Source organism: Lepidochelys kempii, chromosome 3, assembly GCF_965140285.1.
Source record: "Lepidochelys kempii isolate rLepKem1 chromosome 3, rLepKem1.hap1, whole genome shotgun sequence".
In the NCBI taxonomy this organism is placed as follows: Eukaryota; Metazoa; Chordata; order Testudines; family Cheloniidae; genus Lepidochelys; species Lepidochelys kempii.
The window spans coordinates 85,845,404-85,867,987 of NC_136382.1; the positions used below are offsets into that span (position 1 = coordinate 85,845,404).

A 22,584-nucleotide genomic window follows, 5' to 3' on the forward strand; every position below is an offset into this window, starting at 1 on the left:
CAGTGGCTCCTGGTCGGCAGCGCAGCAAGGCTAAGGCAAGCTCCCTGCCTACCCCAGCCCCACACGGCTCCCGGAAGGGGCCAACGCAACCCTGTGGCCCCTGGGAGAGCCTGAGGTCTCTGTAAGCACCACCCCCGCAGCTCTCCCAGCCAATGGGAGCTGCGGGGGTGGTGCTTGCAGGCAGGAGCAGCGCACGGAGGGAGACACTTGCCCCCCCCCAGCTGTGGGGCTGCGCTGGCCGCTTCTGGGAGCGGCATGGGGCTGGGGTAGGCAGGGAGTCTGCCTTAGAGGCAGCCACACTTCACTGACAGAGATAGCAAACGATGGGGAGATCCTCTAGGATCGACCAGTCTATTGCGATCAACCAATTGGTGACCACTATGCTAGAACATGTGGTGAGAGAGACTTTTGCTTTGAATTCACTTAGCATGTTAAGTTAAGTATTAGCTGCATTTATTTTCTTTTAACCAATTCTGACTTTTATGCCTCATTACTTGTAATCACTTAAAATCTATCTTTCTGTAGTTAATAAACTTGTTTTATCTGAATTGGTGTGCTTGGAATGAAGTGTTTGAGAAACTCCTTTTGATAGAACAGGATTTGTGCATATCATAAGAACATAGGAATGGTCATACTGGGTCACACCAAAGGTTCATCTAGCCCCGTATCTGTCTTCTGACTGTGGCCAATGCCAAAGGGAATGCCTGGGGTCAACATTTCTAAAGTAGACATTTTTGCGTCCATCCACCACTTTAATGACAACACATGGAATGGGAACTAGCATACCCAGATGATGTTTGCATGGCTGTTGTAAAGGCTTCAACCACCCTTTTCGCATGCAGCACAGGTGAAATCTGGTATGCTGAGTCATGAAGATGCGAGATACCTATGGCTCTGAAGTCTGAGGTAGATAAACCATCAGTGCTGCAGAGTCCAGAATACCCCCAATGAATTCTATTTTTTTTTTGTTGTGGGATCAGTATTGGCATGTCCATGTTTACTTTAAGACCTAATTGGGTAAACAGAAATAGAATTTGCTGTATGAAGTCTGCTACTTGTTCACAGGTTTCAGAGTAGCAGCTGTGTTAGTCTGTATTCACAAAAAGAAAAGGAGTACTTGTGGCACCTTGGAGACTAACAAATAAATTTGTTAGTCTCTAAGGTGCCACAAGTACTCCTCTTCTTTTTACTTGTTCACAGAATTCCTACAATTCAGCCTACCATGGCCGAATACAAAGCCACAGGGTTCAAGAGAGTTTGCATTCAGCATGGCTAAGCCATGCCACCACTGCCCATCTTACCATGACTATGCTACTATTTCTAGCAATAGCTCTCATTGAGTCAGCATGAGTATGTGTACATGAGCTGGGAATCACACCCCTATTTCCTAGGTGTAGCCTAAATATCCAACTATCTGTTTAAACAAATATGAAAGTGACAGTAATTTCAAGCTCCAACTTACAGCAATGGATGGTGAGCAGGAACTGAGGGGCCACTAGAGTTGTCCCACCCTTTATGCTCTCAGTTGAAAGCACAAGGACACTCAGGATACAGCACTACCCCAATGGACACTGCTGCCAAAAGAATCTGTCTTGAATATATTGGGTACACGGGCACCAACAATGGAATATACATGTGCACAAGCACTTGAAGAATTTGATCTTTAACATCTAACTCAAGGTAGAAATAAGTCTCCAGGTAGCTAGGATGTAGAAGTAGTCAACATCATAATGCTATGTATCTAGGTTAATGTTTTTAAATCTTTGCATGACTCATTTGTCATGTACTTTGCAGACTCTCCAGAAAAAAGGCTAATGCAAGTAGTTGTGTGCAATCCTGGAGTCTTAAATGGGGGCTTCCTGCTCTGCAAGGTGAATTCCACTGAAAAACATTGAATCCCTGTAAAAATAATTCTGTCCCTTTCTATAGGAGAGGTGAAATTTTAAGCTAATAGGACCATATGCATTTGTACTTAAACCAATAAACTAATGTTTTACATAAACATTTGCTTAATACTAGGAATAATTAACATTTGATTTTTAAAATATATTTAATCGAGAAATGTCCTGGCACAAACAAAACAGCCCTGCTCCAGAACAACTGACTACTTATTTTCTACCTGAGAAAGCCCAAAATTAGTCAGAGCTAATCAGAAGTCCTTAAAAGGGCCCTGTATATGAGTCTGTATTAATGAAGATCTTTTCTTTGTATTGCCAAAGTGAAGTGCTAGGTGTCTAACCTTACACATCATGTACTTATCTCTACTGCGTCAATAGCAGCCTGTCCTACTGACTGAAGTGCTCTGTCAAAAGGTGATTTAAGATGCATCCAATGAAGTGAGCTGTAGCTCACGAAAGCTTATGCTCAAATAAATTGGTTAGTCTCTAAGGTGCCACAAGTACTCCTTTTCTTTTAGCGAATACAGACTAACACAGCTGTTACTCTGAAAAATGTCCCAGTGAAATGTAACACCAAGGAAGTTAATGCTGGGTACACATCCTTGGCTGAAAAGCATGTATGTGTTGATGAAGTGGGTTGCAGATAAACTTAATAAAAAAAACTTATCAAGACGCAGTGAAGGGTCAGCTACTGATGCTGTACTCATAGCTCATGAAACAACCTGGTATAAGTTTTGTGATAATAAGAAGCAAGCAAGTCAGTCAGCCTCTGATCATTAACTTGCTAACAGAATTCATTAGAACAGCTGAAGTTCTCACTCACAGTGATCAACCATATTTTGTGTGACAGATATGGCAATTTTCTGCAGTACCTTTAGGAGATGGTACTATATAAAGTTTACGTATCATTGTGGGCCAAGCCCTCCAGGAATTAAGAACAATGGAGCGTGATTAGGCAAATTTATTCAGGTTACTAGTTCAAACTGGATTCTCCAGAAATCAACAGACAAAGAAAGGACTTCTGGAAAAACAGCCTCACTTTAAACTGATTTAGGGCCTTCCTTCTGATCCAGAAAACAAACAGGACATTCTGTCCAAGGGGGATCTCAATCCTTAAAAGTTTTGAAGAACTGATCCTCTACCAGAACCCCTTCTGGAGTTGAGGGGTTGGGGTGATCACTGGTAAGCTTATTAGCATGCATGTAGGTTCTTTTATTGTTTTTAAAATGTTTTTCCTGTAATGTTTTCACCTTAAGAATAAACACGCTTGTTTAGAAAGAGGTGAGTGGAAACGTGTAACTGGGGGCAATTACATAGCTTATAATCTCTTAGGAGAAAGCAAAGCAGGCTTGCTTAGGCAGTCTGACCTGCTAGGGAACTCACAGTGTAGACAGGGAACTGTGCATCCTGCAAAAACCCAGGTCAGGAGGGAGAAAGACACAGGTCTCCACCCAAGAGAGGGGATAGCTGAGGAACCGGAAGCCTAAAGTGGATGCCTTTGCTTGACCACAGGGTAGAAATACAGGTGCAGTTGCCCTGAACTGTGACACTATGTTGTCAAAGTCTTGGGAAGCACCTGATCCTAAGTCAGCTTCCAGTCCTCACAATGGACTGGCCAGTCTTTGAAACAGAAAAGCAGATTAGCACTGATAAGGCCTCAACTGGAGTACTGTGTCCAGTTCTGGGTGTCACATTTCAGGAACGATGTGAACAAATTCAAGAAAGTCCAGAGGAGAGCAACAAAAATGATTAAAGGTCTAGAAAACATGACCTAGGAGCAAAGATTGAAAAAACTGGGTTTGTTCAGTCTGGAGAAGAGAAGACTGAGACTGTGCCTACACTGCACTTTTGTCAGTAAAATTTTGTCAGTCAGGAGTGTGAAAAAAACCCACACCCCGACCGACACAAGTTTTACCAATGAAAAGCGCCAGTGTGGACAGTGATTTTTCGGCAGGAGATGCTTTCCCGCCAACAAAGCTACCACCCCTCGTTGAGGGTGGTTTTATTTTGTTGGCAGAAGAGCTCTCTCCTGTTGACAAAGAGTGTAAGATGCGCAGTGTAGACAAAGTTGACAGGTACAGAAAAGGTTGTTACAAGGAGGAGGGTGAAAAATTGTTCTCCTTAACCTCTAAGGCAAGGACAAGAAGCAATGGGCTTAAATCGCAGCAAGGGAGGTTTAGGTTGGACATTACGAAAAACTTCCTACCAGTCAGGGTAGTTAAGCACTGAAACAAATTGCCTAGGGAGATTGTAGAATCTCCATCTTTGGACATTTTTAAGAACAGGTTAGAGAAACTCCTGTCAGGGATGGTCTAGTTATTATTTAGTCCTGCCTTGAGTGCAGGGGACTGAACTAGAAGACCTACTGAGGGCCCCTTCCAGTCCTACACTTCTATGATTCATTGGTCAATGAAGTCAATGGGAGCTTTGCATGAGTGATGATTTCAGTATTTCGCCATGCCAAGGCCCTTGGGATTCTGTTGGACAGTCTGCATTAAGAGATGGCAACATTCAAGACTCTTGGTGGCTGACCAAAAGATAGTGGCTGCATAGCTCCACAGTTTAAGCTGACACAGCAACAGGCACAATGGACTTCTTCCTTCAAACACCTCCTCTTATTTGAACATCCTACATATTTATTGTCAATGCTAGTTTGTACATTCTTCAGCAGATTCATGCCAAGTATCTAGATACTACAGAGAAAGATGATAGTGCACTTCAGGTCACTGATTGGTATCTCATGAGAGTTTTGTTACTGGATAATCTTTCCTTTAACAAAGTTAATGGACAACCTTGCCTTTAATTATGTTAAACATTTTCCAGTTTGTGCATTCACTGCATGAAGCAATCTTTATCTATACACCAGGGGTGGGCAAATTTTTTGGCCCAAGGGCCACATCGGGGTTGCGAAACTGTATGGAGGGGCTGGGTAGGGAAGGCTGTGCCTCCCCACACAGCCTGGCCCCTGCCCTTATCGGCCCCCTCCCACTTCCCGCCCCCTGACTGCCCCCCTCAGAACTCCCAATCCATCCAACCCCGTTCCTTATCCCCTGACCATCCCCTCCTGGGACACCCCACCCCTAACCGCCCCCCCAGGACCCCACCCCCTATCCAGCCCCCCGTTCCCCGCCCCATCCAACCGCCCCCTGCTCCCTGTCCCCTGACTGACCCCCAGGACTCCCTGCCCCATATCCAACCTCCCGGCCCCCTTACCATGCCACTCAGAGCAGTATGTCTGGAGCCACGACACCCGGCCGGAGCCAGCCAGGCTGCCCAGAGTGCTACTATGCAGCGGCGTGGCTGCAGGGGAGGGGGACAGCAGGGGAGGGGCCGGGGCTAGCCTCCCAGGCCAGGAGCTGAGGTGCCAGGCAGAACGGTCCCGTGGGCCGCATGTAGTTTGCCCACCTCTGCTATGCACACATATCAATTGACTTTTATAACTGATGACACAGTTATTTGTACTAGGCCACCCAAATTATGCAGACTGAGAATCACCACTCAGCAGATCAGGGTAACAAATCTTTACTAAGGAAAAACACCAAAGCAAGCAATGATCAGTTACTTTACACATGGGAAGCTCACTAGACCACCACCACATACACTTCCAGGACCAGTCAGCTTTAGCTTTAGCTTCCCTTTGTTAGGCTGAGTGTGAAGAGGCATACCTCCATCCCAATCTGGAGAAGGCGAATGAGCTCCTCTGGGCTCAGTCTCTACCAAACAAACATACCTGCAGAATCTGCTCCAGCTGGATGAAGAAAGCTGAAAAAGGAGATATGGTCACAGGAAGGGGCAGCAACCAGGAGGAAAGCTGCTGTGCCTTAGAAGGAGCTGACTCTTGTGACAGAGTAGCCACCCGCAAAGACTTACCAAAACCCAAAAAGACCTTTGAAAGGGGGAACGGCTCAGAAGCTGCCTGAGTGTGACCCCCAAGAAAGGCTCTGCCTATCATGACTATTTATAACTTTTGTTATCTTTTCTTATGAATATGTATAATTTCCCACCCCGTCAGGTCTTTTTCAGCTCTCTAACTGCTTTCATCGTCTGTTGTCCTCACAAACATGATTACTCTATGTCTCTCCTACACATACACAACACTAACCATGATTACTCCGCAATTTCTTAAACGTGTGCAGAACTGCTTATGCTGAGCTGTTACATATTACCAGAATAGACTCAGGCCTGAATACGCCTTTGCTCCCAATGTTGTGCTGCAACACCTGCAAATGATAATCTAACTGATAAGCATTTTTAGGTCTGTCAGCTGTTCCATTACAGAGCTTTAGTTGCACACAAGACATTACCTTACTTCTCGGCCTATACCCCTTGGTAAGGCACATGAACAGATTGACAGGTTTTATTAAGGTAGCTTTTTAGTGAAGTCTTATCAATATGTCATATATAAACACACACTGTTAATAAGCATATTTAAAAGCATCTTAAATATGTTCTCTCTCTCTCTCATTACATATATTGACTGAACTTCACCATTTATTTCTTTATAACTTGGCTTGGCAAGAATAAATTTTTTTTGTAGTTTTCACAGAGAACGATTTTTTATTTTTAAACATTATTTTTCAATTTTTATCTATTGTGACAAAGTTCCTCCTCTACCTTGGTGGGTCTTGCGCTTATTGGCAGATTTGCTCGCCTTGGAGCTTCACGGCAGCCCTCAATTTGGCCATTTTCGGGAACGCACAGTCCAGGTCAACTCCTCCTGCATCTGACCAGGAGTTGGGAGGATTTGGGGGGAACTTGGGCCCGCCCTCTACTCCGGGTTCCAGCCCAGTGGAATGCAACTGTCTAGAGTGCCTCCTGGAACAGCTGTGCGACAGCTACAACTCCCTGGGCTACTTCCCCATGGCCTCCTCCCAACACCTTCTTTATCCTCACCATAGGACCTTCCTCCTGGTGTCTGATAATGCTTGTACTCCTCAGTCCTCCAACAGTCCACGTTCTCACCCTCAGCCCCTAGCGCCTCTTGCTCCCAGCTCCTTACACGTGCACCACAAACTGAAGCGAGCTCCTTTTTAAACCAAGGTGCCCTGATTAGCATGCCTTAATTGATTCTAGCAGCTTCTTGATTGGCTGCAGGTGTTTTAATCAGCCTGTCGTCTTAATTGTCTCCAGAAGGTTCCTGATTGTTCTGGAACCTTCCCTGTTAGGAAACGGAACGTCTTTTGCTTGCTCCTCAGCTATCTGCTTTCTGTTCTTTCCTAAAGCCCCCTGGCCCGGATTTTTCTTACTTTTTGCACCTGCCTTAGTCCCCCCCCGACCGGGTCAGACGCTTTTTTGTTTTTTCTTTTCATTTTTTGTGTTTTTTTTTTGTCTACGTCCTTCGCCGGCCATCCCCCCCACGCCTGCTTTCGGGCGCAGCTATTTGCTTCAGCTGAGCCCCCGGAGGAGGGGGGGGAAGATTGCCGATTTTGCTGTCCGGAGGGGGGAGTGGAAACCCCCAGACCCAGCTGTTTTGCCAGCAGCTCGGACCTTACAACATTCTTAACATGCCGGAAGCCTTGGAACACAGCCAACACAGCCGGAGACGGAGATTTCAGCAGACAGAAGAAATAATATAAATCATCGTGACGAAGGCCGTAAGATTGAGGAACTTTCTGAATTATACTCTCGTGGGGGGGGGGGGTTGACTGTGATTACTTGCGTTTGTGGCGGCACAGGGGGTGTGGCGTGGAGACCCCCACCCCCGATCCATCGGTGCCCCTACCCCCCCATCGTTATTACAACTGTCACGGCCCCCCCGCAGTCTGTCCCTGCTGGCAACCTGCCATCTCCCTTCGGATCCAGCTGTTTGCTTTGAACTTTGCCTTCCGGACCGGACCTAACAACCGACCAACCGAGACTCTTTGGACAAACGTGTGTGGGTCTGCACCCCCCCCCCCCGGATTGCTTATCCCACAACTTGCCCCTTTTACTGGACCCCGATTTTGTTCCCCCCCCTCCTCCCAGCCCCCCACCCTCGGCATTTTTTCCCTTCCCGTCCGCAGCCAGCGGAAGGAGGGGCTATTCCGCCTTTTCCCCTCCCCCCTCCTCCTTCCGGTGTCTCCCTGTCTCTCCCTGCTCACAATGGCGGGGAATGAGAGGGGCGAGACTGCTTTAATAAAATTAGTTGTCCCTTCCCCACCACCACCCCTGCCCGACCCCCAAGGTCCCTCCCCTACTACTATTGTTCAGGTACTTGCCACCCCCCCTGCTGGGGCACCGGTAGCAGGAGGTACCAGGGTGATTGCTGCTGCTGCTGCACCCACCACCCCCCCAGATTCTAGGAAACCCCCCCCGGTTCGCCGGAAGGGCCAGGGCGGGTGGAAAGGAAAGGGCCCCGCTAAAACCACTGAGCCCTCCATGGCAGGGGCTGCCCCCACCGCTGCGGCCTCGTCATCAACCGTGGCGCCCCTCCCAGCGTTTCCCTCCACCAGCTCTGCGATTGTCCCTCCCCCGACCCCCAGGACGTATGCCCGGGCGGCAGCGGGCTCCCCCCTGCCTGCCGCCTCGTCATCTCGCCCCCCCCCTGCCTCCGCCACCATCATCAGCGGCCAAGGCCCTTTCCCTGCCTTGACCAGGAAGCACGGCGTCCGTTGCCTCCTGGTACCCGCCTCGCCCCACGTGGAGACATACGTGCAGGCGTTGGCGAAGGTGGTAGGACCCACGGCTATTGTGGCGGCCTCCAAGATGTATGGGAAGGTCGTTTTCTTCTTAGCCTCGGAGGATGCCGCCCAGGAGGCGGTGGAGAGGGGCCTGACGGTGGGGGGGGTGTTTGTCCCCCTAGAACCGTTAGAAGACCTGGGCGTTCGCCTCGTCCTTACCTCCGTTCCTCCCTTCTTACCCAATGCTGCCCTGTTACCCGCTCTTTCCACCCTGGGGAAACTTGTTTCTGTCATCAGCCCTCTCCCGTTGGGCTGCAAGGACCCCACCCTCCGTCACATTTTTTCGTTCCGCCGGCAAGTGCAGCTTCTACCACCGGCAGGGGCGCGTGACGGAGAGGCGCTTGAGGGGTCCTTTCTAGTCCCCTACGAGGGAGCCCGCTATCGGGTCTTTTATTCTACCGGAGAGGCCCGGTGCTACCTCTGCCGTTCAGCGGGGCATGTCCGCAGAGACTGCCCTTTGGCCCGGGGGGGAGGGGCACCCGAAACCCCCGAGACCCGGCAGGACATCGGCCCCGTCGCTGCCGACGCCCCTGGCTGCCCAGTACCAGAAACCAACCCTCCTCCTACTCGACCCATCACTGCTCCCGTCCGGGCCCAAGAGATACCTTCCCTACAATGCCCGGGTGAGCAAGGGGTTTCCACCCTTGCTAGTACCAACCCAATAGAGCCCATGGAGGAGGGTGTGGCAAGGATATTATCGGGTACAAGAGAGGGCCCTCCCCAAGGAGAAGCCCCCACCCCTCATGTTGCCCCACCGCTACCTCCCCGAACCCCTAAACCGTCGCCTCCGCCCCCCGACACGACCCCTGCTAACCAGCCCCCAGATGATGCTATGGAGGGCTGGACCCTAGTCCAGGGGAAGCGAGGCAAGCGGAAGGCTCGAGCTCCGCTGCATCCACCCGACGCGGAAGCCCCCCGGAAGACCAGGAAAGGAGGCACTGCTATCGAGCCTCCCGCCACGGCCGCGAGCGAGATCCATCCGCCGGTGTTGGGAGGGGAAGACGGACTGGCATTGGAGGACAGAATCCCCCCTCCACGGGAGACCCTCCCCTCCGAGACTTCTGAGGACACCCCTTCTGCCTGGACGCTACCCGAACCCCCCGCGGACCCCGAGGCGGCCGTTGAGGCGGGCCCTAGAGGAGAGGCCCCCGGGGTGGCAGGAGTTGGCCTCTCCTCCGTGTATGCGGAGATTGAGGCCCTAGATTTGACCCCGGTCACCCAGGGAGGGGATGATTTGCTGCCGGCTGGCCTCGAGCTGGGCAGCCTTACCCCAGCCTCCCTTTCCCCATGCTCCCTCCCCCTATTTGCCTTCCCGGGTGAGCACCCTGCAGGAGGCGGTCCACCACCTGATGCCATGACCGCTAAGACCACCATGGAGCCAGCACCTAGCATTATTGGGAGCCCCTCCCCTTCCCCCTTAACCCTTGACTCTGCTCAGGAGGCACTTTCCTTTAGCTGCTCGCCTCCTGCACCCCAGAGCCTTACCCCTGCCCCTGCCCCCACCCCTGCCCCTGCCCAAGGTCCCTCCTCCTGCAATGTTAATGCCGCCCCTGGGGTTATTTCCTTTCCGCCTTTTGCAGACTCCCCCCAGGGAGCAGTCTTTGCACTTTCTAGTCGCGACCCATTAGGAGTGGCAATTTTTCCCCTGCCATCCCCCTCCACCCCAAGGCGTGAAATGAATTTAATAACCCCAGCCTGTCAGACGCCCCGTCGGTGGTCTGCACCCTGTCTACCTGCCTTAGCGGACCACGAGGCTGTATTAAGAGGCCCATCAGGGAATACCTCGGGAATTGTAACCCCACCCCCCCATGAGCTGCGGCATGCGCTACGGAAGTTCCTAGAGCACTCCCATGGCGCCCGCGATAGGGCACAGCTGGCTCTTCGGCTATGGGGGGACTTTGATCAACTCCTCCAGGCCACAAGGGCCCTTATAAAGGAGGGCAGGGGGCAAGGAAAGCGCGGTGCTGCGGCCTACGAGCGAGCCCGCAGCTTCCGACACGATCTACTCACCCACGGGATGGGTCATGGGTTGCTGTGCAACCCGCCGGGGGCCCTGAACCCCCCCGCCAATACGAGACCCCCACCCCCCCAGCCCTCCGTATGACGCCTCTTATTATTGCGACCCTGAATACCAGGGGCTGCAGGATGGCTCTCCGCAGGTCCCAGGTGCTCTCTTACCTTCGGGAGGGGAGGTACTCTGTAGTTTTCCTGCAGGAGACCCATACAGACCCGGCCGCCGAGGACAGGTGGCGGCTGGAGTGGGGGGACGGGGTATACTTTAGCCACTTTGCGACCTGGCAGGCTGGAGTGGCAACCCTATTCTCCCCCAACCTACGGCCTGAGGTGCTAGGGGTTAATGAGGCCGTGCCGGGCCACGTGCTGCACCTTCGAGTCCATATGGAGGGGCTCGTGGTTAATCTTGTTAACATCTATGCCCCGCAAATGAGCTCCAGGCGGCCACAATTTTATCAGCAGGTGTCCGACTTTCTCGGCACCCTGGATTCGCACGAGTGCCTGGTCCTGGGAGGGGACTTTAACACCACCCTCGAGGAACGGGACCGCTCAGGGGCCGAACCGAGTCCGGCCGCTGCGAATATTCTCCAAGGGATAGTCGACCATCACTCCCTAGTGGACGTCTGGCGTGACCATCACCCAGATGACACCTCCACGTTCACCTTTGTCCGGGTGGAGGCCCATCGGTCACACCACTCTCGGTTGGACCGTATTTATTTATCCCGTTTCCATCTTTCACAGGCCCACTCCTCCGCCATTCGGCCGGCCCCATTCTCTGATCATCATTTAGTCGCTGTAACGGTTTCCCTCCGTGCAGAGAGACCGGGGCCGGCCTATTGGCACTTTAATAACAGCCTGTTGGAGGACGAGAGCTTTGTGATGTCCTTCCGGGAGTTTTGGCTGGCCTGGCGAGAGCAGTGGCATGCCTTTCCCTCGGTGCGGCGATGGTGGGATCTCGGGAAGGTGCGCGCCAAGCTCTTCTGCCGTGACTACACCCGGGGCACCAGCCGACGGTGAAATGCGGCGATAGAGCAGCTGGAACGGGAGGTCTTAGAGATGGAGAGGCGCCTGGCCGCCGATCCCGAGGACCCGTCCCTCTGCGGAGCGTGCCGGGAGAAGCGGGAGGAGCTCCGGGCCCTTGAGGACCACCGGGCCCGAGGTGCCTTCGTTCGATCCCGCATCCGCCTCCTTCGGGAGATGGACCGCGGCTCCCGCTTCTTCTATGCCCTGGAGAAAACGAGGGGGGCCAAGAAACACGTCACCTGCCTTCTTGCGGAAGACGGCACCCCCCTCACGGGTCCGGAGGAGATGTGTGGGAGGGCCCGTGACTTCTACACAAGCCTTTTCTCCCCGGACCCGACCGATCCTGACGCTTGCGAGGTGCTCTGGGAGGAACTCCCCACGGTCAGCGTGGGCGACCGAGACCGACTAGAGCTGCCTCTCACCCTGGCCGAGTTCTCGGAAGCCCTCCGTCGCATGCCCACCAATAAATCTCCGGGCATGGATGGGCTGACCGTGGAGTTTTACCACGCGTTCTGGGACATTCTCGGCCCAGACCTAGTCACCGTCTGGGCTGAGTCTTTGCAGAGCGGGGTCCTCCCTCTGTCATGCAGGCGAGCGGTGCTCGCTTTGCTGCCGAAGAAGGGGGACCTCCGCGATCTACGAAACTGGCGTCCCGTCTCACTCCTTAGCACGGATTACAAAATCGTAGCTAAAGCAATCTCGCTGCGGCTAGGGTCCGTGATGGCGGACGTGGTCCACCCAGACCAGACCTATACTGTCCCGGGTCGCAGCATTTTCGACAACCTCTTTCTAGTCCGAGACCTTTTGGAACTCAGGCGGAGAGATGGTCTATCGTTCGCCCTCCTGTCTCTTGATCAGGAGAAGGCGTTCGATAGAGTAGATCATGGGTACCTCCTGAGCACTCTGCAGGCGTTTGGATTTGGACCTCAGTTTGTGAGTTTTCTCCGGGTGCTGTATGCCTCCGCGGAGTGTTTGGTTAGGCTCAACTGGACCCTGACTGAACCGGTCAGCTTCGGGCGAGGAGTGCGGCAGGGGTGCCCCCTCTCGGGCCAGTTGTATGTTCTGGCGATCGAGCCTTTCCTCTGTCTCCTCCGCAGGAGGATGACAGGGTTGGTGCTGCGGGAGCCGGAGCTGCGGCTGGTCCTGTTGGCGTACGCCGATGACGTACTCCTCGTGGTCCAGGACCCGGGCGACTTGGCGCGAGTGGAGGCATGCCAAGCCATCTATTTGGCAGCCTCCTCCGCCCGAGTCAACTGGGTCAAGAGCTCTGGCTTGGCGGTGGGGGACTGGCGGCAGGTAAGCTCCCTCCCACCCGCACTTCAGACCATCCGGTGGAGTGCGGGTCCACTGCTCTATCTCGGCGTTTATCTTTCCGCCACGCATCCTTCCCCGCCGGAGAACTGGCAAAATTTAGAGGGCGGGGTGATAGAGCGGATCCGGAGATGGACGAGGCTACTCCGATGTCTCTCCCTCCGAGGGAGAGCACTGGTGCTTAACCAACTAGTCCTGTCCACGCTCTGGTACCGGCTCAACACCCTGGCCCCGGCCCCGGGTTTCCTGACCCACCTCCGGAGATTGATTCTAGAGTTCTTCTGGTCAGGAATGCACTGGGCCCCTGTTGGAGTTCTTCATCTACCCCTGAAGGAAGGAGGGCAGGGCCTGAAGTGTCTGTACACTCAGGTCCGCGTTTTCCGCCTCCAGGCCCTGCAGAGGCTCTTTTATAGTGCAAGTAGTTCGGCGTGGAGCATACTGGCGCACGCCTTCCTGCGCCGTTTTCAAGGGCTTCAATATGACCGGCAGCTCTTTTATCTTTCTCCGAGGGGTTTTCCGCGAGACCTCTCTGGGCTGCCGGTCTTCTACCAGGACCTCCTCCGGACCTGGAAATTGTTTCTAACAACCAGGTCCGTGGTGGCCACCGTGGGGGCAGATCTCCTCACGGAGCCCCTGCTACACAACCCCCAGCTCCGTGTGCAGGTGGCGGAGTCCCGCTCGGTGCGCCAGAGGTTGGTCCTGGCGGAAGTTACGAGGGTCGGAGACCTCCTGGACTACGACCGGAGAGACTGGCTGGATCCCCTGATGCTCGCTCGGCGCATGGGGCTCTTTAGCCTCCGTACCCCCCGGCGCGTGCTTCAGGAGGTGAAGGCCGCCTTGACCCCCGCTGCTCGGGCTTATGTTAGCCGAGCCTTGTGCGAGGGCGCACCCCGCCCATCCCTTACCCCAGGCCCGCCGGACCTTTCCATCGGGCCCCCACCCCGTAGATCCCAACAAACCCCTCACCCTTTCACTGCAAGCCGGCTGCACGAATTGCAGCCGGTTAGCTTTCAAATTGCTCCACGGAAATATTTATATACACTTACGCTTCACACCCTTCACGCCCACACCCTGGTGTCCCGCCCCGATACAAAGTGGCGGGATCTCCTGCCACCTTTGGAGGGTGAGCAACCTCGGTGGGCCAGCCTGTATTCCACCCTGGTCCCAAGGCCCGTCGGGGACATCAGTTGGCGGCTCCTTCACGGAGCTGTGAGCACGGGCGTGTTTCTGACACGGTTTACCCCCATTCCGGACACTTGTCCTTTCTGTAATGTGAGGGAAACCCTGGCGCACGTGTATTTAGAGTGTGCCAGATTGCAGCCCCTTTTCCGGCTCCTCACAAATATTCTATTACGCTTCTGGCTTCATTTTCCCCCCCACCTCTTTATCTATACACTTCCCATCCATGGCCCCACAAAGTCGCGGGATCTTCTGGTCAACCTCCTCCTAGCTTTGGCTAAAACAGCCATTTATAAAACCAGAGAGAGGAGGTTGGCCCATGAAACGTCCTGCGATTGTGGGGCCGTTTTCCGATCCTCAGTACACTCACGTATCCGAGCGGAGTTCCTCTGGGCGGTGTCCACCGACTCCCTTGAAGCCTTTGAGGAGCGGTGGGCGCTGTCTGGGGTTCTCTGCTCGGTGACCCCGTCCGGTTCCCTCCGTCTGACCCTTTGATTGAGGGGAAGAGTGAGAGACGCCAGCCCCAGCCATTGCCTCTGTGGATACCATCATTCCTGTCATCTAGGAGGGGTCCTATAATACATGGGTGTCTACCCCCCCCCCTAAACCGCCCACCCCGCAGCCGTGCCCATCTTACCGGGCACTCTCAGGAGAGGGAGGATCGGTGACACTGGGCGCGGCACTGGGTAACTCGAGGGGGTGGAAGACCACGAGTGTCGAGGAAGCCCCCCCGCTCTAGGCCACCAGGTAACTCAGGAGGGTGGAAGACCACGAGTGTCGAGGAAGCCCCCCCGCTCTGGGCCCAGGCTAGCCTGAACACTTCTCCCTCCTGAAAGCTGCTGTGTTATACCTTCTGATTGCGTTGTTTTGTTGCATAGTTGTTTTGTTTCCTTTGGTAATTCTGTAAGCGTTACCAATAAATTTTCTTTCTGTTTCAAAAAAAAAAAAAAAACCTTCCCTGTTACCTTACCCAGGGAAAAGGGATCTACTTAACCTGGGGCTAATATATCTGCCTTCTATTACTCTCCTGTAGCCATCTGGCCCGACCCTGTCACACTATTTTAATTTCCTCAGTTGTGCAAAATTATGGGTTTTAAGCATTTTTTCCTAATTTTATCTATTTCAAATTTCACAGTTGTTGGAAAATAAGGGAGGATGGGCTTAGGGCAGTGCTGAAGGTGAGACTACAGGGGGCTCCCAGTGTGATCAAGGGGCCCAAGACACGTGGGTGCAAGGTGTGGGGTAGACTGTAGTGCTGGCCAGTGGTGCAGAGACCCCCAGCCAGGGCTGCAGTGCGGAGGACCAGCCACTGGCCACATCACTGCTGAATGGCTCGTGCCCAGAGACAGACCTTTTACTCCTGGCCAGTGGGTGAATGAGGGCAATGACAGCAGGGCTGCAGAGGGCTCCCTGTGCAGCCAGTGACATTGGATCCTGGGGGTGGGGGGCACTATACGTGAGGGAGGCTGTACATATTGACTGTTAACGATGTATTTGTTTTTGTCTATTTCTGTGTGTCAGGTGAAAATGACATTTACAGATGTCTAACGATTTCACTCAAATCCTGCCAAGCCTATTTATAACACACCTGCTCTGTAACTGTTAGAGCTAAAAACAAAATAAAAAAGGGGGAAAATATCAAACATAAAACCAAAAGCCAAATATTTAATGGCACACATTAAATATCTAACATGCACTTGATAAACTTGAAAATCATTATGAAATAATTTTTTCTTACACTACTAATATGCAAGCAACCACAAAAGACTCTAATACTTCACAAAGGTAGAGCTGGAATCAGTCCCATTTCATCATAAATTGTTAATTTGTCCACTTCTCTCTCTTATAGATAACACATCTTGAGAATATTTGTCATGTAATTTAATAAAGGAAACTGCACAGCTTTAAAGTTCTTCCATTTGTTTTGAAATTAATAGAACCAGTGCTCCATTTCCAACATCCACTATGCACAAGAACTACATTTTCACAACCATTTATGTTTTAGCATTTGCTACTTCTGTATTATCTATTTCTAGATATTATTTCTTGCAGGGAGAACTCAATACTACTACTACTTTTGGTAACACTATTTTCTATCATTATGTTTGTATTTTGAAGCACATCCCAATTCCAGATTTTCTGTTCCCTTTACATTATACTAGTTTCACCAACACAGTGTATGAGGCAATAATTTCATGGCCCATAAACTGAAAGGAGTCTAACAGAATAGGAGTTTATACCATGTTTCCATCAAATTACAGGTATAAGGCACTCCTTTAGGTGTACAATATTATTTAGTTTCATTCTTCCTTTTCTATTTGGTTAGTAGAATGCTTTTTCTGTTTATCTTTATGGCTTATTTTATTATTTTTGTTCAAACTATGTAAGCTTTAATAAATTCTCTTTGCAACTTTTTTCCACTGAGAACCCTGAAACGAAACTAAGTCCATGATGCCTTGAGTTATTTATTTTTTTTCTATTGGAAAGCTATGCATCTGGAAATATAGGCACAAAGAAATATTATGAAGACCCCCAACCCTCTTCTCTTTGATATTGGACAGTGATATAAATCCTCTACTCTGAAATAAGTTATAATATAGCAATCCATTTTCTGTAAGAACACTTTTCCAATTACTTATGCCTTAGTATTGCCATAATTAAAGACTGTCCCTTAAGAATACGCTCCTTAATCTTTGTCCATAGTATAGTAAAGGGAGATCTGGTTTTAGTCAAATCATTCTCCATTTGGATCTAGGGTAAATTATTTTAATTTTTATTTCAGTCTGCTATTCTGAACTTTGTCCAATAATACTGTTTATAGTTTGGAAATCCAGTTCCTCCCTGCATGGAAGAGAAATGTAAATTTTCCTTTTGACTTGAGGGTTCTTAAAGATCCATAAAACCCTACTTGCATTTTTTTCTAATTTTTCCAAGATTATCTTTGGTATTTTTACTAGGAACATGTAAAACTAGTTCTGACAGGTTGGGTCACAGAGATCCCTTTGGGACTGCCATCTGATGTGCTGAGACTATCTCTGAGCCCGTTTTCCCTGCCAGCTTGGGACTTCAGTGCTCTGTCTTTTGGAGCCAGATATGCTAATCTGCTGCAACACAGACCCAGAGTCTGACCCGCGCCCCCAAAGCTACAGACTTAACTGAAAAAAGCTTAGAAAGGACTCCTGACTCTAGCACCCAGATACCCAGTTCCCAATGGGATCCAAATCCCAAATAAATCTGTTTTACTCTGTATAAAGCTTATACAGGGTAAACTCAAATTATCCGCCCTCTATAACACTGATAGAGATATGCACAGCTGTTTGCTCCCCCAGGTATTAATTACTTACTCTGGGTTTATCAATAAACAAAAGTGATTTTATTAAGTATAAAAAGTAGGATTTAAGTGGTTTCAAGTAATAACAGACAGAACAAAGAAAGTTACCAAGCAAAATAAAACACAACATGCAACTCTAAGCCTAATACTTTAAGAAACTGATTACAGATAAAATCTCACCCTCAGAGATGTTCCAATAAGCTTCTTTCACAGACTGGAGTCCTTCCTCGTCTGGGCCCAATCCTTTCCCCTGGTACAGTCCTTGTTCCAGCTCAGGTGGTAACTAGGGGATTTCTCATGACTGCAGCCTCCTTTGTTCTGTTCCACCCCCTTTTATAGCTTTGGCATAAGGTGGGAATCTTTTGTCTCTCTGGGTTCCCACCCCTCCTTCTAAGTGGAAAAGCACCAAGTTTAAGATGAATTCCAGTACCAGGTGACATGGTCACATGTCCTGTGAGACCCCAAGCCTTCATTCTTCCCAGCCTGACTCACAGATAGGCTTGCCAGTAAACGGAGCCATTTACAACCAGTTGTCCTAGTTGATGGGAGCCATCAAGATTCCAAACCACCATTAATGGCCCACACTTTGCATAATTACAATATACAGAGTTATATTTCATATTTCTAGTTTCATATACAAGAATGATACATTTATACAAATAGGATGACCACACTCAGATTATAAGCTTGTTATGATACTTTACAAGATACTTTTTGGATGAAGCATATTCCAGTTACATTATATATTTCTTTATTAAAGGAGCCCTTTATTATTATAAGATATTATATTTTGGGGTAAGTATAAAATATTTGTTTTCTAATTGTTAGACCAAATCAATATATAGTTCAAGAAAGCCCTCAGAAAAGGCCACTCAGATCAAATTTCTGTTTCTTTATCCAGGCTGAGGGGATGGAATTTAATGTACACCGTAGATTGTCTGAGTACTGTTTTCCAGAGATTAAATATGTCTGCTCTTTATGAATCTATCAATTGTTTAACTACTGCCTCTACTATTGTTGGCAATACACTGGCAAAATTTGTGATGTGTACATTCAGAAGGGAAATTGGCCCTTAGTCAACTGTTGGTTTTTCCTTCTTGTGTAATGGTGTGGTGATAGCATGCTACAGTTTCGGGGAATATACCCTTCCCTTGTATTTTAGTACAGACCCTGCCCAATAAAATGATTGAGTTCTTCTAAAAAGTTTTGCTTTTGCTTCTTTTTAGCAGTCTCGTTCTGGACTTTTTGTTTCAAGCTCCAGACACTGGTTCATCTAAACTAACTGTATCTTCTTCCAAAAATAAAGGTGTTTTGTTTTTCTCTAGCTGTTCTGAGGGATTTACACATTGTGATGCATATAAATTAGTATTCAAATCCTGAAAGCTGGTATAATAGCTATTGGATTTTTTGTCATACCTTCCTTGGTTTTTAATTCGACAGATAGCTTTCCCATGAACTCTCCTAAGAGGATGAGACAAAATATTATCAGGTTTATTGACCTTTCTAAAGCAGGATCTTTTGATTAGCTTTATTGTGACTTTGGCTCTTTAGTCAGCAGAAAACTGAATTTTCCCCTTACATTTATTAATATTCTGTATTGCTCTTGGCTTTTTGTATCCTTATGTAGAGCAGATATTCTTTTTGTTTCTTCTCTTTCAAGGAAGCCAATTCACAATTTTTTTCTTTATTGCTAGATATTTAAAGCCATCTCCCTAAATTACAGCCTGTTTTCTATCTTCAGATTGTACTGTAATCATCTCATTTTACATATTCCAGAATTTCTCTTTTACTCAATGTCACTACCTATGTATTCTGCACTAGGATATTGTATAATATCGAGTTCTTTCCTTGTTTTTTCTCGTTTTTAGTGGATTGTACAATAGTCCCTCTCTAGGGGCATGATCTGAAATAATACTATTGGCTATCCCACCAATACTATAATACTACGATCTATCCCAAGGTTTTAGCCCTTGGGAGGTCAGCAAGTTTTCCCATGTATAATACTGCAGTCCATCACAATTTCATCTTGTTTTATTCAACATTAGATATACTTCCCTGGCTCTTTCTGAAAGGCATATGAGATTGATCTCATGATTTGTTCAATTGCAGGCATTTGTACTGAGCTCTTTTTAGTGCTCTATTTCAATTGCTTGGGTCTATGCAAAAGCAAAGCTTGCATGACTCCTCAATGGCTACGTGCTGTTCATTTAATTTGGGTTCAGTGACTTCAGCAATTGTGACAGAGTGCTGGCCAACCAGCACTCTGATCATTAAATCATCAATTACATTGCTCAGGAGTCATCCCTAAGGCAGGAAAGCTGTGCCTAATTTATAGATTGGAATGGTCTGAGGAGAGCCCCCAAAAGCTAATTATCCCATTACCAAAGAAGGGGACAGGGAGGAGAGAAATTGGCAGGCTCTTCAGTGTCGAAGTCAGGAAAGATCTCAAAGGGGGAAAGATACTTTCAGTCTCTCCCACTCCTTGGCGAAGTGTGTGCCATTGTAAATACAGAGCTGCACAAGTCTCTAAGGGTGGTGGAAAGGACACTGAAAATAAATTGCATGAGGTGTTTGACCAGAAGGTCTCCAAGCAGTTTGTGGCTAGAAAAGAGACATGAGCGGGATGATGCCCTGATAGACAAGGGGGGTTTGTCTGGGGTCATAGCCAGCAGGAGGGTTCAGTGGCCTTGACACTGGAGAAGACCCTGCAAAGGCTAGTGAAACAGCAAGAGGAGATGCAGAAGACTCTGTAAGGTTTCCAGCACCACCTGGAGAGGCCGACATTGCTTGCCTGGTAGGCAAAGCAGCAAAAGAGTCTGCAGGGCGTCATCAAAGAGCAAGAGAATGTGCAGCAGCAGTTACTGCAAAGGATAGTGAGTCCCTTGGTAGGGAATGGCAGCTGTGCACAGGGACTGGGCCCTGGAAGATGGGCTGTTATGGATGACCCCACTATATTCCAGGGTATCTTTGAGATGGTGGCTCTGGGTGCAGGATGGGACAGAGGAGCCCAGACCCTGCGGCTAGGGAAGGCCAAGTGGCCTATATGGCACTAAGGGTATGTCTACATTGCAATGCAAGGCCAGGATTAGTGGGACTTGAGTCACCTGAGCCTGGTTAGCGAACCCAGGGCTTGAGCATCTACACTGATTGTTTACCCTACAGTAAGAATTTCTAAACCAGTCTCAAACCTGGGGCTCTGCCATCAATGCTGTAGCACACAGATCTGAGTCAAAAGCCCTTTGACTGTGGTGCACTGTGGGAAAACTTGACAGTTCACCTGCCTACTACAGAAAGTTTGAACAGCCTGACAACACATCCTGCTGAGCAGACTTTTTGGTCTGTGTGCTCTCAGCTCCCAGAGCCAGCAACATGGAGGAGGAACTTTTTGAAGAGCTTCTCTTGCTTGCTCTTTCACTCCCATGTCAGGAAATGGACAGAACTTCCATGAGGCACTGGTGGACATTGCAGCGGCACTTCCTGACTCACTAAAGGCACCTGACAGAGCTTATGATTAAGCAGGAAAAGAAGGAGAAAGAGGTAGGTGATGACAGAGATGTGGCAGACTTGAACTGGCTGATGCTGCTCATGACACTCAGTTTAGCTGCTGATGCCCCCCTACGTAGACTGGGGCTTCTGGCACAGGGCTACAAGCACAGATCAGTGGGATCACATGGTCATGCAGACCTGGGATGACCAGCAGTGGGTCCAGAACTTTCACATGAAGAAAGCTACATTTCTGGAGCTTTGTGAGCAACTTGATTCAACCCTCCAGGGTAAAGATACATGCATCAGAGAGGCCTTGCTGGTCCAGAAGCAGGTTGCTATAACAATCTGGAAGCTGTCTACCTCAGACTGCTATTGGTCCATTGCCAACCAGGTTGGGTTTGGAAAATCAACTGGGGGTGAAGTGCTGGTGGAAGTTTCTGATGCAATCAGGGGTGTGGTTTACCCCACGGCGGCAGACATAAAAATCCATGATGCCAGAGTTTTTCACTGGTCATATACATTCACGGACAGGCTGGGATACTAGTCCCACCAAATGATATGGTCATAAACACAGTTACTGTCCCCTTTTATATTCTGGGAGACCTCGTGTACCCTCTTTTGCTTTTGGCTTATGAAACTGTACCCTGAATTCAGAGGACCTGGCAAAAGAAAGTTTAATTACACTCTCAGCAGATGTAGAATGGTTGTTGAATGTGCTTTTTGTCCTCACCCATAACTATTTCACATTTGGGGACAATGTATACCTTCAAATCAGCAGCACTGCTATGGGTACCCGCATGGCCCCACAGTATGCCAACATTTTTATGGCTGACTTAGAACAAAGCTTCCTCAGCTCTCATCCCCTAATGCCCCTCCTCTACTTGTGCTACATCGATGACATCTTCATCATCTGGACCCATGCAAAAGAAGCCCTTGAGGAATTCCACCATGATGTCAACAATTTCCATCCCACCATCAACCTCAGCCTGGACCAGTCCACACAAGAGATCCTCTTCCTGGACACTATGGTGCTAATAAGCGATGGTCACATAAACACCATCCTATACCGGAAACCTACTGACCACTATTCCTACCTACATGCCTCCAGCTTTCATCCAGACCACACCACACGATCCATTGTCTACAGCCAAGGATCCATTGTCTACAGCCAAGCTCTACGATACAACCGCATTTGCTCCAACCCCTCAGACACAAAAACCTACAAGATCTCTATCAAGCATTCTTACAACTACAATACCCACCTGCGGAAGTGAAGAAACAGATTGATAGAGCCAGAAGAGTACCCAGAAGGCACCTACTACAGGACAGGTCCAACAAAGAATATAACAGAACACCACTAGCCATCGCCTTTCAGCCCCCAACTAAAACCTCTCCAGCGCATCATCAAGGATTTACAACCTATCCTGAAGGATGACCCATCACTCTCACAGATCTTGGGAGACAGGCCAGTCCTTTTACAGACAGCCCCCCCAACCTGAAGGAAATACTCACCAGCAACCACACACCACACAACAAAAACACTAACCCAGGAACCTATCCTTGCAACGAAGCCCGTTGCCACCTCTGTCTACATATCCGTTCAGGGGACACCATCATAGGACCTAATCACATCAGCCACACTATTAGAGGATCGTTCACCTGCACATCTACCAATGTGATATAT

The 22,584-nt window shown here is 49.4% G+C and overlaps 1 protein-coding gene across 3 annotated transcripts in view; it reads right to left on the reverse strand.

Annotated features, from left to right (window-relative positions):
* SLC22A16 (solute carrier family 22 member 16) overlaps positions 1-22,584 on the reverse strand; it is a 67,921-nt gene that overhangs the window by 34,849 nt on the left and 10,488 nt on the right. Inside the window, exon 1 of one of the 3 annotated variants that reach the window (XM_073337044.2) lies at positions 5,629-5,739. The exons of 1 other annotated variant lie outside the window; for it this stretch is intronic. The gene's annotated coding sequence lies outside the window, so the exon portion shown is untranslated. Of the gene's footprint in view, positions 1-5,111; positions 5,135-5,628; positions 5,740-22,584 lie in introns of those variants that run through there. One more of the 3 variants, XM_073337042.2, reaches the window with a different exon arrangement.